The 14,482-nt window shown below is 48.6% G+C and overlaps 4 non-coding genes across 4 annotated transcripts; all 4 read left to right on the top strand.

Moving 5' to 3' along the window:
* Positions 1–239: 239 nt before the first annotated feature.
* trnak-cuu (transfer RNA lysine (anticodon CUU)) lies at positions 240–312 on the top strand. The gene has a single exon. It is a non-coding gene; the product is annotated as a tRNA-Lys (tRNA).
* Positions 313–4,358: 4,046 nt separating this feature from the next.
* On the top strand, positions 4,359–4,431 carry trnak-cuu (transfer RNA lysine (anticodon CUU)). The gene has a single exon. It is a non-coding gene; the product is annotated as a tRNA-Lys (tRNA).
* Positions 4,432–8,477: 4,046 nt separating this feature from the next.
* On the top strand, positions 8,478–8,550 carry trnak-cuu (transfer RNA lysine (anticodon CUU)). The gene has a single exon. It is a non-coding gene; the product is annotated as a tRNA-Lys (tRNA).
* Positions 8,551–12,596: 4,046 nt separating this feature from the next.
* trnak-cuu (transfer RNA lysine (anticodon CUU)) lies at positions 12,597–12,669 on the top strand. The gene has a single exon. It is a non-coding gene; the product is annotated as a tRNA-Lys (tRNA).
* Positions 12,670–14,482: the final 1,813 nt, after the last annotated feature.

Below are 14,482 nucleotides of genomic sequence, written 5' to 3'. Positions count from 1 at the left end.
CATGAAAACTACAGCAGAACGTAGAAGGATGATCACTGAGGAGTCCACGCGGGCATGCTGAGGAGATTGTAGGTCGTACATTTCAATGATTACTGACATTTGCGCTGCTGGAGGTACAGTAATCAACAAAGAACAGGGTGTGCTACTCTCGAATCCGGTCAGCACATGATGAAAAGCCAGGAAGTATACCTTGTCAAATTGCCGTCAACAGGGACAAGTTAACCACCAGCTCCACTGGCGCCCGGCTAGCTCAGTCGGTAGAGCATGAGACTCTTAATCTCAGGGTCGTGGGTTCGAGCCCCACGTTGGGCGGTGCCCGTCTCCTTATTAACAAAGTTTCCCGCTCATCCTTGAACCTCTTACACCTCGATGGTACCGAGCACTGCGTTTTAATGCACAGGTGTGATCAAACCGAGATGAAAAGGGCGTATCTAGCTCCTTGCCCGAGAGATAAATCAAGGGTTCCGCAGATAATCCCTTGGCTCCGGTCACCCGGACGCAGATAGGAGCTGCAGCCATCATAACTTGTATGAAAACTAAGAAGAGCTCCTGTCTATTTACAGTTTCATTTACTCTAGCGTTTCCTTAAACATTGCGTGTACGAAGGCTAAGAAATTGGAGAGCTATTCTAATACAATAACTATTAGGAATCTTTTGGGCATAACAGTTTCACTGTGATTTTGCAGGTAACACGTACGTTGGGAAAACATTTTGAACGCGATCAATAACCGCACTGGAAAAATGTGGGAAAGAAAGGGCGAAAAGCGACTCTTCAACATGTGGAAATATCTTCCTGAGCGGAGCCCTCTTCTCGAAGCTCAACACTCTGCAAGAGTCACTTCTCCCAACTTGCGCCCGCAGGTTTCCGTAGTGTGCCTGCAAAGAGCCATCCGCTTGAGACAGGTGCACCTCCCGATTTCATTGAACTAAGCTAGATGCACAATTTCTAATGCAGCCTTCATCACAATAGACAGTTCATTTCTCGAAAGCTTGTCGTAAAAAAAGGAAACAAAGAACGAAAACGTATAGCTGACAATCTTCTGAAGATGCAGATTCAGCTTTGGGGAAATGGACATTTTATGTATGCAGATGCTTTTCAAGCGCTGGTTTTAGAACGTCGCTGTGCTTCCAGCATCCTTTTCAGCCTTCTAAACTGGCTACCGAGGTGCCGATCACATTGTAAAGCGGTTGAGAGGCCGGGGCTGCTCAAACCGCTCTTGCCGTTTCCCATCAATCAAAAGCACTATGTTGTTTCTTTGTATGGAAAGCTTTTCAAGTCTGGCATCGACACGCACCTTTCCTGAAACGTCCAAAAGGTGAATGCTTCGCAAAGAAATCCAGTCTACCTTCAGGGGGCATGATGTTGAAATCGGAATGAGCCCTGGGTGGGCTTGAAGCAGCAGCTGTTCAGTTAACAGCTGCACAGAAACGCACCCCGCTTGCTTTGTATCATTCGCAAGTTTGTGGTTAAAGAGTAAAAAAGGCTGGAATTCTTCTGCCAGCCGGCAGGATTTCTTCTGCACTCACCCAGAAAAGCCAAGAATTGTATTTCATCTTTCGCAAGCTGTATTTTCCAGGAGGAGAATGAATACTTGCATTAAACTGAATCAAGCCGACAGAGACGCACAGCCGTTGTTTTTCTCCATGGGAAGTTTTTCGTTAAGGAAAAACACCGTTGTCATTTTCTTGCCAGCCGGCGGTATTTCTTGTGCAGCGATGAGCCAGATTTGTATTTCGTATTTCGCAAGTTGTGTGAATTTCTTGAAGTTGAAAGTGAATTCGCTCCAGAAAAGAAATGTCCAGTCGCATGAAAGCCGTGGCTGTTTGTTAAACCGCAGGACCTGAGCTTGCGTTCTGTTTCTCATGGCGTTCGCAAAGGCGATTCCTGCCTTTAAAACTGCTGTGACTGCGACTGAAAGTGGCGTGTGGCGCAGCTTCTAAAGTCTTGTTGACGCTCCTCGATGTTGCTTTCTCTCTGCCTAAGGAAGTTCGATTGTCGCGTCGGAACGGGGAGACCTAATCCTTCCAGCTTTAAGCCACCCTTCAGTCTTCTGAAGGGTGTCCGAGTGCTAGCATGTCATTTGGCTTTTTTTTGGGGGGAAGCGGAGAGCGACATTGAAAAAGGTTACCGCCGCCGCCTCGCCCTCCGTGTTAAATGATCGCAAGCCGGCGGCGGCGGCGCTCCCTGTAGTCGTGGCCGAGCGGTTAAGGCGATGGGCTAGAAAGCCATTGGGGTCTCCCCGCGTCGGCTCGAATCCTGCCCACTACGGCGCCCTTCTCCTGTCGCTTCGGCCTGCCCAGAAAAAGGCGGAGTGCCGTTTCTCTCTTCCTGCTTCTTGTACAAACGCTAAATCGCTTGGACCTGCTGCCTTGGAAGTAATGTCTTCAACATCCACCAGTGACATTTCACAGCTGGAAGCACACAGCCACGCTTTTGGCATTGGCATGTCTTTTGCGCCCTACTTCCAGCCTTTGAAGACCTAATTATTCAAACTGAAAGAACCGGCTGAATGAGTGTTTGCAGTGCACCAGGAGGAGCAGGGACCATAGCATTGGAGGGGTGAGGATGGCGCAGATGGAAACGTTTTCATGCGCTCCTCTGGGAGGAATGAAAAGAAAAGACGAAACCGGAAACAGTAGTAGCCGCAAGAGGAAGTGTCTTCAAGCGCCAAGCAAGCGCTCCTCGTTAGTATAGTGGTGCGTATCCCCGCCTGTCACGTGGGAGACCAGGGATGGATTGCTTGACGGCGAGCCAGGTTGCTTTTCTCCCATCAGATTCCAACCGCTAATGCTAACGCAGTGTGTGGGAGCTTACATGCTTTTCCTTTCCCGTCTTTTTCGGACGACTATTCCAAAGGGGTAACCTGAAGGAATAGGGGCCTGAAGACACGAGGCATTCTTAAACCAGCACTGGGCTGCACGGCCTTCTGTTGTGATCAGGTTATATTCGAGTCAAAAAGCCAGAGCATCCGCTTCCATCCTATGGAGCACGAGCTAAATCGGAAGAGGCAGGGGATACACCTACGCCTATCGGCGCACGTTCCCTGCGTCAGGCTGCTTCACCCATTTGCACCCGACTGGAGACGGCACTGAGCAAGCTTTTTGTCAGGAGTGGGATTCGAACCCACGCCTCCAGGGGAGACTGCGACCTGAACGCAGCGCCTTAGACCGCTCGGCCATCCTGACGCGGGCCCCCTGTCCCGGGGCGGTCTGATGAGCCACCGCGATCCCACTACGCTCCTCGAGTATCGCACTGTTATTAATACTACAGTGTGACTCCAGCATTAAAATGTTTGGAAAATGTGTCGGCTTTTATAATCCAGTGTAGAGCAGCATGTGATGATTTGTGCTACAACACCAAGCGCTCAAAGTGACGTCTGCGTTTGTCGTTGAAACTTTCAACTCTTTCATCACTTATGTAGGAAATAAAAAGAGCAGTTGTGCGCCACACGCAGAGAGGCCGTCAGCAGAGTGGCGCAGCGGAAGCGTGCTGGGCCCATAACCCAGAGGTCGATGGATCGAAACCATCCTCTGCTACGTGTGTCCTATGCACGATTCATAAGCATGCCATTGGGTTAGCAAAGTGCCTTCAAATAGTCTGCATCTCCCTTTCTTTAAATTCTGTCCTGAGTTTCTCTCTCGTGTGTGTTTGTGCAAGCTTGACACTTGCGGGACTCTTTAATCTTCACCAATACGGAGATGACCAAATGTGTCTTCGGTTGTTCTGAGGTCTTTGATAGTTTCTTTGAAAGCTTCAACTGAACCTCGAAATCGAAGCAGTTATGTTTATATTGATTTCTCGCGTTAATCATTACGAACCAGGAACAGCCAGCACACTCGGTCGCATTAGTAATTATGTCACGTCTCTACTTAGCAGAGCATTCAAAGGCCCACTGGAAGTAGTAAAGCACTAAAACACTGCAAAACTGAACTCGGGAAAATCATACTGGGAGCTCTGAGCGATGTCTGCATCCAAGCCATCCAATACGGACTCTGAAACCTTGGAATATCAACACTATGATGCGCTACCTTTTACCTGGAGCAAAACGATGGAATTAGAAGAATGCTTACCGCAGGATACAACTGTGCCGCTGTTATTTGGAGCACGGTTTTCACTTGCATGAAAACTACAGCAGAACGTAGAAGGATGATCACTGAGGAGTCCACGCGGGCATGCTGAGGAGATTGTAGGTCGTACATTTCAATGATTACTGACATTTGCGCTGCTGGAGGTACAGTAATCAACAAAGAACAGGGTGTGCTACTCTCGAATCCGGTCAGCACATGATGAAAAGCCAGGAAGTATACCTTGTCAAATTGCCGTCAACAGGGACAAGTTAACCACCAGCTCCACCGGCGCCCGGCTAGCTCAGTCGGTAGAGCATGAGACTCTTAATCTCAGGGTCGTGGGTTCGAGCCCCACGTTGGGCGGTGCCCGTCTCCTTATTAACAAAGTTTCCCGCTCATCCTTGAACCTCTTACACCTCGATGGTACCGAGCACTGCGTTTTAATGCACAGGTGTGATCAAACCGAGATGAAAAGGGCGTATCTAGCTCCTTGCCCGAGAGATAAATCAAGGGTTCCGCAGATAATCCCTTGGCTCCGGTCACCCGGACGCAGATAGGAGCTGCAGCCATCATAACTTGTATGAAAACTAAGAAGAGCTCCTGTCTATTTACAGTTTCATTTACTCTAGCGTTTCCTTAAACATTGCGTGTACGAAGGCTAAGAAATTGGAGAGCTATTCTAATACAATAACTATTAGGAATCTTTTGGGCATAACAGTTTCACTGTGATTTTGCAGGTAACACGTACGTTGGGAAAACATTTTGAACGCGATCAATAACCGCACTGGAAAAATGTGGGAAAGAAAGGGCGAAAAGCGACTCTTCAACATGTGGAAATATCTTCCTGAGCGGAGCCCTCTTCTCGAAGCTCAACACTCTGCAAGAGTCACTTCTCCCAACTTGCGCCCGCAGGTTTCCGTAGTGTGCCTGCAAAGAGCCATCCGCTTGAGACAGGTGCACCTCCCGATTTCATTGAACTAAGCTAGATGCACAATTTCTAATGCAGCCTTCATCACAATAGACAGTTCATTTCTCGAAAGCTTGTCGTAAAAAAAGGAAACAAAGAACGAAAACGTATAGCTGACAATCTTCTGAAGATGCAGATTCAGCTTTGGGGAAATGGACATTTTATGTATGCAGATGCTTTTCAAGCGCTGGTTTTAGAACGTCGCTGTGCTTCCAGCATCCTTTTCAGCCTTCTAAACTGGCTACCGAGGTGCCGATCACATTGTAAAGCGGTTGAGAGGCCGGGGCTGCTCAAACCGCTCTTGCCGTTTCCCATCAATCAAAAGCACTATGTTGTTTCTTTGTATGGAAAGCTTTTCAAGTCTGGCATCGACACGCACCTTTCCTGAAACGTCCAAAAGGTGAATGCTTCGCAAAGAAATCCAGTCTACCTTCAGGGGGCATGATGTTGAAATCGGAATGAGCCCTGGGTGGGCTTGAAGCAGCAGCTGTTCAGTTAACAGCTGCACAGAAACGCACCCCGCTTGCTTTGTATCATTCGCAAGTTTGTGGTTAAAGAGTAAAAAAGGCTGGAATTCTTCTGCCAGCCGGCAGGATTTCTTCTGCACTCACCCAGAAAAGCCAAGAATTGTATTTCATCTTTCGCAAGCTGTATTTTCCAGGAGGAGAATGAATACTTGCATTAAACTGAATCAAGCCGACAGAGACGCACAGCCGTTGTTTTTCTCCATGGGAAGTTTTTCGTTAAGGAAAAACACCGTTGTCATTTTCTTGCCAGCCGGCGGTATTTCTTGTGCAGCGATGAGCCAGATTTGTATTTCGTATTTCGCAAGTTGTGTGAATTTCTTGAAGTTGAAAGTGAATTCGCTCCAGAAAAGAAATGTCCAGTCGCATGAAAGCCGTGGCTGTTTGTTAAACCGCAGGACCTGAGCTTGCGTTCTGTTTCTCATGGCGTTCGCAAAGGCGATTCCTGCCTTTAAAACTGCTGTGACTGCGACTGAAAGTGGCGTGTGGCGCAGCTTCTAAAGTCTTGTTGACGCTCCTCGATGTTGCTTTCTCTCTGCCTAAGGAAGTTCGATTGTCGCGTCGGAACGGGGAGACCTAATCCTTCCAGCTTTAAGCCACCCTTCAGTCTTCTGAAGGGTGTCCGAGTGCTAGCATGTCATTTGGCTTTTTTTTGGGGGGAAGCGGAGAGCGACATTGAAAAAGGTTACCGCCGCCGCCTCGCCCTCCGTGTTAAATGATCGCAAGCCGGCGGCGGCGGCGCTCCCTGTAGTCGTGGCCGAGCGGTTAAGGCGATGGGCTAGAAAGCCATTGGGGTCTCCCCGCGTCGGCTCGAATCCTGCCCACTACGGCGCCCTTCTCCTGTCGCTTCGGCCTGCCCAGAAAAAGGCGGAGTGCCGTTTCTCTCTTCCTGCTTCTTGTACAAACGCTAAATCGCTTGGACCTGCTGCCTTGGAAGTAATGTCTTCAACATCCACCAGTGACATTTCACAGCTGGAAGCACACAGCCACGCTTTTGGCATTGGCATGTCTTTTGCGCCCTACTTCCAGCCTTTGAAGACCTAATTATTCAAACTGAAAGAACCGGCTGAATGAGTGTTTGCAGTGCACCAGGAGGAGCAGGGACCATAGCATTGGAGGGGTGAGGATGGCGCAGATGGAAACGTTTTCATGCGCTCCTCTGGGAGGAATGAAAAGAAAAGACGAAACCGGAAACAGTAGTAGCCGCAAGAGGAAGTGTCTTCAAGCGCCAAGCAAGCGCTCCTCGTTAGTATAGTGGTGCGTATCCCCGCCTGTCACGTGGGAGACCAGGGATGGATTGCTTGACGGCGAGCCAGGTTGCTTTTCTCCCATCAGATTCCAACCGCTAATGCTAACGCAGTGTGTGGGAGCTTACATGCTTTTCCTTTCCCGTCTTTTTCGGACGACTATTCCAAAGGGGTAACCTGAAGGAATAGGGGCCTGAAGACACGAGGCATTCTTAAACCAGCACTGGGCTGCACGGCCTTCTGTTGTGATCAGGTTATATTCGAGTCAAAAAGCCAGAGCATCCGCTTCCATCCTATGGAGCACGAGCTAAATCGGAAGAGGCAGGGGATACACCTACGCCTATCGGCGCACGTTCCCTGCGTCAGGCTGCTTCACCCATTTGCACCCGACTGGAGACGGCACTGAGCAAGCTTTTTGTCAGGAGTGGGATTTGAACCCACGCCTCCAGGGGAGACTGCGACCTGAACGCAGCGCCTTAGACCGCTCGGCCATCCTGACGCGGGCCCCCTGTCCCGGGGCGGTCTGATGAGCCACCGCGATCCCACTACGCTCCTCGAGTATCGCACTGTTATTAATACTACAGTGTGACTCCAGCATTAAAATGTTTGGAAAATGTGTCGGCTTTTATAATCCAGTGTAGAGCAGCATGTGATGATTTGTGCTACAACACCAAGCGCTCAAAGTGACGTCTGCGTTTGTCGTTGAAACTTTCAACTCTTTCATCACTTATGTAGGAAATAAAAAGAGCAGTTGTGCGCCACACGCAGAGAGGCCGTCAGCAGAGTGGCGCAGCGGAAGCGTGCTGGGCCCATAACCCAGAGGTCGATGGATCGAAACCATCCTCTGCTACGTGTGTCCTATGCACGATTCATAAGCATGCCATTGGGTTAGCAAAGTGCCTTCAAATAGTCTGCATCTCCCTTTCTTTAAATTCTGTCCTGAGTTTCTCTCTCGTGTGTGTTTGTGCAAGCTTGACACTTGCGGGACTCTTTAATCTTCACCAATACGGAGATGACCAAATGTGTCTTCGGTTGTTCTGAGGTCTTTGATAGTTTCTTTGAAAGCTTCAACTGAACCTCGAAATCGAAGCAGTTATGTTTATATTGATTTCTCGCGTTAATCATTACGAACCAGGAACAGCCAGCACACTCGGTCGCATTAGTAATTATGTCACGTCTCTACTTAGCAGAGCATTCAAAGGCCCACTGGAAGTAGTAAAGCACTAAAACACTGCAAAACTGAACTCGGGAAAATCATACTGGGAGCTCTGAGCGATGTCTGCATCCAAGCCATCCAATACGGACTCTGAAACCTTGGAATATCAACACTATGATGCGCTACCTTTTACCTGGAGCAAAACGATGGAATTAGAAGAATGCTTACCGCAGGATACAACTGTGCCGCTGTTATTTGGAGCACGGTTTTCACTTGCATGAAAACTACAGCAGAACGTAGAAGGATGATCACTGAGGAGTCCACGCGGGCATGCTGAGGAGATTGTAGGTCGTACATTTCAATGATTACTGACATTTGCGCTGCTGGAGGTACAGTAATCAACAAAGAACAGGGTGTGCTACTCTCGAATCCGGTCAGCACATGATGAAAAGCCAGGAAGTATACCTTGTCAAATTGCCGTCAACAGGGACAAGTTAACCACCAGCTCCACTGGCGCCCGGCTAGCTCAGTCGGTAGAGCATGAGACTCTTAATCTCAGGGTCGTGGGTTCGAGCCCCACGTTGGGCGGTGCCCGTCTCCTTATTAACAAAGTTTCCCGCTCATCCTTGAACCTCTTACACCTCGATGGTACCGAGCACTGCGTTTTAATGCACAGGTGTGATCAAACCGAGATGAAAAGGGCGTATCTAGCTCCTTGCCCGAGAGATAAATCAAGGGTTCCGCAGATAATCCCTTGGCTCCGGTCACCCGGACGCAGATAGGAGCTGCAGCCATCATAACTTGTATGAAAACTAAGAAGAGCTCCTGTCTATTTACAGTTTCATTTACTCTAGCGTTTCCTTAAACATTGCGTGTACGAAGGCTAAGAAATTGGAGAGCTATTCTAATACAATAACTATTAGGAATCTTTTGGGCATAACAGTTTCACTGTGATTTTGCAGGTAACACGTACGTTGGGAAAACATTTTGAACGCGATCAATAACCGCACTGGAAAAATGTGGGAAAGAAAGGGCGAAAAGCGACTCTTCAACATGTGGAAATATCTTCCTGAGCGGAGCCCTCTTCTCGAAGCTCAACACTCTGCAAGAGTCACTTCTCCCAACTTGCGCCCGCAGGTTTCCGTAGTGTGCCTGCAAAGAGCCATCCGCTTGAGACAGGTGCACCTCCCGATTTCATTGAACTAAGCTAGATGCACAATTTCTAATGCAGCCTTCATCACAATAGACAGTTCATTTCTCGAAAGCTTGTCGTAAAAAAAGGAAACAAAGAACGAAAACGTATAGCTGACAATCTTCTGAAGATGCAGATTCAGCTTTGGGGAAATGGACATTTTATGTATGCAGATGCTTTTCAAGCGCTGGTTTTAGAACGTCGCTGTGCTTCCAGCATCCTTTTCAGCCTTCTAAACTGGCTACCGAGGTGCCGATCACATTGTAAAGCGGTTGAGAGGCCGGGGCTGCTCAAACCGCTCTTGCCGTTTCCCATCAATCAAAAGCACTATGTTGTTTCTTTGTATGGAAAGCTTTTCAAGTCTGGCATCGACACGCACCTTTCCTGAAACGTCCAAAAGGTGAATGCTTCGCAAAGAAATCCAGTCTACCTTCAGGGGGCATGATGTTGAAATCGGAATGAGCCCTGGGTGGGCTTGAAGCAGCAGCTGTTCAGTTAACAGCTGCACAGAAACGCACCCCGCTTGCTTTGTATCATTCGCAAGTTTGTGGTTAAAGAGTAAAAAAGGCTGGAATTCTTCTGCCAGCCGGCAGGATTTCTTCTGCACTCACCCAGAAAAGCCAAGAATTGTATTTCATCTTTCGCAAGCTGTATTTTCCAGGAGGAGAATGAATACTTGCATTAAACTGAATCAAGCCGACAGAGACGCACAGCCGTTGTTTTTCTCCATGGGAAGTTTTTCGTTAAGGAAAAACACCGTTGTCATTTTCTTGCCAGCCGGCGGTATTTCTTGTGCAGCGATGAGCCAGATTTGTATTTCGTATTTCGCAAGTTGTGTGAATTTCTTGAAGTTGAAAGTGAATTCGCTCCAGAAAAGAAATGTCCAGTCGCATGAAAGCCGTGGCTGTTTGTTAAACCGCAGGACCTGAGCTTGCGTTCTGTTTCTCATGGCGTTCGCAAAGGCGATTCCTGCCTTTAAAACTGCTGTGACTGCGACTGAAAGTGGCGTGTGGCGCAGCTTCTAAAGTCTTGTTGACGCTCCTCGATGTTGCTTTCTCTCTGCCTAAGGAAGTTCGATTGTCGCGTCGGAACGGGGAGACCTAATCCTTCCAGCTTTAAGCCACCCTTCAGTCTTCTGAAGGGTGTCCGAGTGCTAGCATGTCATTTGGCTTTTTTTTGGGGGGAAGCGGAGAGCGACATTGAAAAAGGTTACCGCCGCCGCCTCGCCCTCCGTGTTAAATGATCGCAAGCCGGCGGCGGCGGCGCTCCCTGTAGTCGTGGCCGAGCGGTTAAGGCGATGGGCTAGAAAGCCATTGGGGTCTCCCCGCGTCGGCTCGAATCCTGCCCACTACGGCGCCCTTCTCCTGTCGCTTCGGCCTGCCCAGAAAAAGGCGGAGTGCCGTTTCTCTCTTCCTGCTTCTTGTACAAACGCTAAATCGCTTGGACCTGCTGCCTTGGAAGTAATGTCTTCAACATCCACCAGTGACATTTCACAGCTGGAAGCACACAGCCACGCTTTTGGCATTGGCATGTCTTTTGCGCCCTACTTCCAGCCTTTGAAGACCTAATTATTCAAACTGAAAGAACCGGCTGAATGAGTGTTTGCAGTGCACCAGGAGGAGCAGGGACCATAGCATTGGAGGGGTGAGGATGGCGCAGATGGAAACGTTTTCATGCGCTCCTCTGGGAGGAATGAAAAGAAAAGACGAAACCGGAAACAGTAGTAGCCGCAAGAGGAAGTGTCTTCAAGCGCCAAGCAAGCGCTCCTCGTTAGTATAGTGGTGCGTATCCCCGCCTGTCACGTGGGAGACCAGGGATGGATTGCTTGACGGCGAGCCAGGTTGCTTTTCTCCCATCAGATTCCAACCGCTAATGCTAACGCAGTGTGTGGGAGCTTACATGCTTTTCCTTTCCCGTCTTTTTCGGACGACTATTCCAAAGGGGTAACCTGAAGGAATAGGGGCCTGAAGACACGAGGCATTCTTAAACCAGCACTGGGCTGCACGGCCTTCTGTTGTGATCAGGTTATATTCGAGTCAAAAAGCCAGAGCATCCGCTTCCATCCTATGGAGCACGAGCTAAATCGGAAGAGGCAGGGGATACACCTACGCCTATCGGCGCACGTTCCCTGCGTCAGGCTGCTTCACCCATTTGCACCCGACTGGAGACGGCACTGAGCAAGCTTTTTGTCAGGAGTGGGATTCGAACCCACGCCTCCAGGGGAGACTGCGACCTGAACGCAGCGCCTTAGACCGCTCGGCCATCCTGACGCGGGCCCCCTGTCCCGGGGCGGTCTGATGAGCCACCGCGATCCCACTACGCTCCTCGAGTATCGCACTGTTATTAATACTACAGTGTGACTCCAGCATTAAAATGTTTGGAAAATGTGTCGGCTTTTATAATCCAGTGTAGAGCAGCATGTGATGATTTGTGCTACAACACCAAGCGCTCAAAGTGACGTCTGCGTTTGTCGTTGAAACTTTCAACTCTTTCATCACTTATGTAGGAAATAAAAAGAGCAGTTGTGCGCCACACGCAGAGAGGCCGTCAGCAGAGTGGCGCAGCGGAAGCGTGCTGGGCCCATAACCCAGAGGTCGATGGATCGAAACCATCCTCTGCTACGTGTGTCCTATGCACGATTCATAAGCATGCCATTGGGTTAGCAAAGTGCCTTCAAATAGTCTGCATCTCCCTTTCTTTAAATTCTGTCCTGAGTTTCTCTCTCGTGTGTGTTTGTGCAAGCTTGACACTTGCGGGACTCTTTAATCTTCACCAATACGGAGATGACCAAATGTGTCTTCGGTTGTTCTGAGGTCTTTGATAGTTTCTTTGAAAGCTTCAACTGAACCTCGAAATCGAAGCAGTTATGTTTATATTGATTTCTCGCGTTAATCATTACGAACCAGGAACAGCCAGCACACTCGGTCGCATTAGTAATTATGTCACGTCTCTACTTAGCAGAGCATTCAAAGGCCCACTGGAAGTAGTAAAGCACTAAAACACTGCAAAACTGAACTCGGGAAAATCATACTGGGAGCTCTGAGCGATGTCTGCATCCAAGCCATCCAATACGGACTCTGAAACCTTGGAATATCAACACTATGATGCGCTACCTTTTACCTGGAGCAAAACGATGGAATTAGAAGAATGCTTACCGCAGGATACAACTGTGCCGCTGTTATTTGGAGCACGGTTTTCACTTGCATGAAAACTACAGCAGAACGTAGAAGGATGATCACTGAGGAGTCCACGCGGGCATGCTGAGGAGATTGTAGGTCGTACATTTCAATGATTACTGACATTTGCGCTGCTGGAGGTACAGTAATCAACAAAGAACAGGGTGTGCTACTCTCGAATCCGGTCAGCACATGATGAAAAGCCAGGAAGTATACCTTGTCAAATTGCCGTCAACAGGGACAAGTTAACCACCAGCTCCACTGGCGCCCGGCTAGCTCAGTCGGTAGAGCATGAGACTCTTAATCTCAGGGTCGTGGGTTCGAGCCCCACGTTGGGCGGTGCCCGTCTCCTTATTAACAAAGTTTCCCGCTCATCCTTGAACCTCTTACACCTCGATGGTACCGAGCACTGCGTTTTAATGCACAGGTGTGATCAAACCGAGATGAAAAGGGCGTATCTAGCTCCTTGCCCGAGAGATAAATCAAGGGTTCCGCAGATAATCCCTTGGCTCCGGTCACCCGGACGCAGATAGGAGCTGCAGCCATCATAACTTGTATGAAAACTAAGAAGAGCTCCTGTCTATTTACAGTTTCATTTACTCTAGCGTTTCCTTAAACATTGCGTGTACGAAGGCTAAGAAATTGGAGAGCTATTCTAATACAATAACTATTAGGAATCTTTTGGGCATAACAGTTTCACTGTGATTTTGCAGGTAACACGTACGTTGGGAAAACATTTTGAACGCGATCAATAACCGCACTGGAAAAATGTGGGAAAGAAAGGGCGAAAAGCGACTCTTCAACATGTGGAAATATCTTCCTGAGCGGAGCCCTCTTCTCGAAGCTCAACACTCTGCAAGAGTCACTTCTCCCAACTTGCGCCCGCAGGTTTCCGTAGTGTGCCTGCAAAGAGCCATCCGCTTGAGACAGGTGCACCTCCCGATTTCATTGAACTAAGCTAGATGCACAATTTCTAATGCAGCCTTCATCACAATAGACAGTTCATTTCTCGAAAGCTTGTCGTAAAAAAAGGAAACAAAGAACGAAAACGTATAGCTGACAATCTTCTGAAGATGCAGATTCAGCTTTGGGGAAATGGACATTTTATGTATGCAGATGCTTTTCAAGCGCTGGTTTTAGAACGTCGCTGTGCTTCCAGCATCCTTTTCAGCCTTCTAAACTGGCTACCGAGGTGCCGATCACATTGTAAAGCGGTTGAGAGGCCGGGGCTGCTCAAACCGCTCTTGCCGTTTCCCATCAATCAAAAGCACTATGTTGTTTCTTTGTATGGAAAGCTTTTCAAGTCTGGCATCGACACGCACCTTTCCTGAAACGTCCAAAAGGTGAATGCTTCGCAAAGAAATCCAGTCTACCTTCAGGGGGCATGATGTTGAAATCGGAATGAGCCCTGGGTGGGCTTGAAGCAGCAGCTGTTCAGTTAACAGCTGCACAGAAACGCACCCCGCTTGCTTTGTATCATTCGCAAGTTTGTGGTTAAAGAGTAAAAAAGGCTGGAATTCTTCTGCCAGCCGGCAGGATTTCTTCTGCACTCACCCAGAAAAGCCAAGAATTGTATTTCATCTTTCGCAAGCTGTATTTTCCAGGAGGAGAATGAATACTTGCATTAAACTGAATCAAGCCGACAGAGACGCACAGCCGTTGTTTTTCTCCATGGGAAGTTTTTCGTTAAGGAAAAACACCGTTGTCATTTTCTTGCCAGCCGGCGGTATTTCTTGTGCAGCGATGAGCCAGATTTGTATTTCGTATTTCGCAAGTTGTGTGAATTTCTTGAAGTTGAAAGTGAATTCGCTCCAGAAAAGAAATGTCCAGTCGCATGAAAGCCGTGGCTGTTTGTTAAACCGCAGGACCTGAGCTTGCGTTCTGTTTCTCATGGCGTTCGCAAAGGCGATTCCTGCCTTTAAAACTGCTGTGACTGCGACTGAAAGTGGCGTGTGGCGCAGCTTCTAAAGTCTTGTTGACGCTCCTCGATGTTGCTTTCTCTCTGCCTAAGGAAGTTCGATTGTCGCGTCGGAACGGGGAGACCTAATCCTTCCAGCTTTAAGCCACCCTTCAGTCTTCTGAAGGGTGTCCGAGTGCTAGCATGTCATTTGGCTTTTTTTTGGGGGGAAGCGGAGAGCGACATTGAAAAAGG

This window comes from Lepisosteus oculatus, unplaced genomic scaffold (assembly GCF_040954835.1).
Source record: "Lepisosteus oculatus isolate fLepOcu1 unplaced genomic scaffold, fLepOcu1.hap2 HAP2_SCAFFOLD_39, whole genome shotgun sequence".
NCBI classification, from domain to species: domain Eukaryota; kingdom Metazoa; phylum Chordata; class Actinopteri; order Semionotiformes; family Lepisosteidae; genus Lepisosteus; species Lepisosteus oculatus.
Note: the sequence above shows the minus strand (reverse complement) of the source record. Positions and strands in the feature narration are given on the sequence as shown.